The sequence below is a fragment of the Schistocerca americana genome, chromosome 8, assembly GCF_021461395.2.
Source record: "Schistocerca americana isolate TAMUIC-IGC-003095 chromosome 8, iqSchAmer2.1, whole genome shotgun sequence".
NCBI classification, from domain to species: Eukaryota; Metazoa; Arthropoda; class Insecta; order Orthoptera; family Acrididae; genus Schistocerca; species Schistocerca americana.
Window position 1 is genome coordinate 397,640,165 of NC_060126.1, and position 812 is coordinate 397,640,976.

Sequence of the window (812 nt, forward strand, 5' to 3'; positions counted from 1 at the left end):
AAGATCAACAGAAGTGAAGTTAGTTACAATTTTGCTAAAGTACTATCAGCTTATAGCAAAGTATCGTTTTGCAAAAATACTGTACCAGATTGTGTATATGCTACTGTCTAAAATACCTGCTTCACAGGTGATGAAAAAGGCAATTAAGTTGAAACATAATTTAGCCTTGATCACTATCATAAATGATTTTTGTTAAGTTAATTGAGCTCAGTGTTGAATAATTTGCCTTGAAAAGTAAAACATAAACTATCCCAAGTGAAGTTAAGAAGTGACTTTGTTCAAATTAAATTTTGCTGCTGAAATAATCATAGAGTTTGAGAGTCATGCTATACCAGTTTATGGGTCCCGTCCATATTCTTCTCGTATTAGAAAGATAATTGGAATATTATTGCTGCTAAGAAGAACAAATATAAGCAGAGGGATATGAAAAGTGTAATTGTGGTATCATTACTTTTATTTGTGGTTTTCACATGCCAGTTAAGACAGAGGCCCATCAGGTCCATCTTTAGTTGTGCACTTCTTGCATTAACATTTCAGTACTGGTTCAAGTAATGATCTTGAGTGGAACTGTTACTAGCATAAAATTGGTGCAATTTTTGCTTTTTATGATGTTAGTTTGTGCGTTATTGGTAATTGCTGCCACCCACAGCTTAGAGTGCCCTGTGTTCACTTGTATCCTATATGCTATGCAAAGGGAAATATTAATGAAATTATCTTCAATAACTAACATTCAATTTTCTTAAACATATATTTCCAAATTCATGTGCCTAATTGGGCTGGCGACCATTTATGAATTTTACTACTTTTATTAA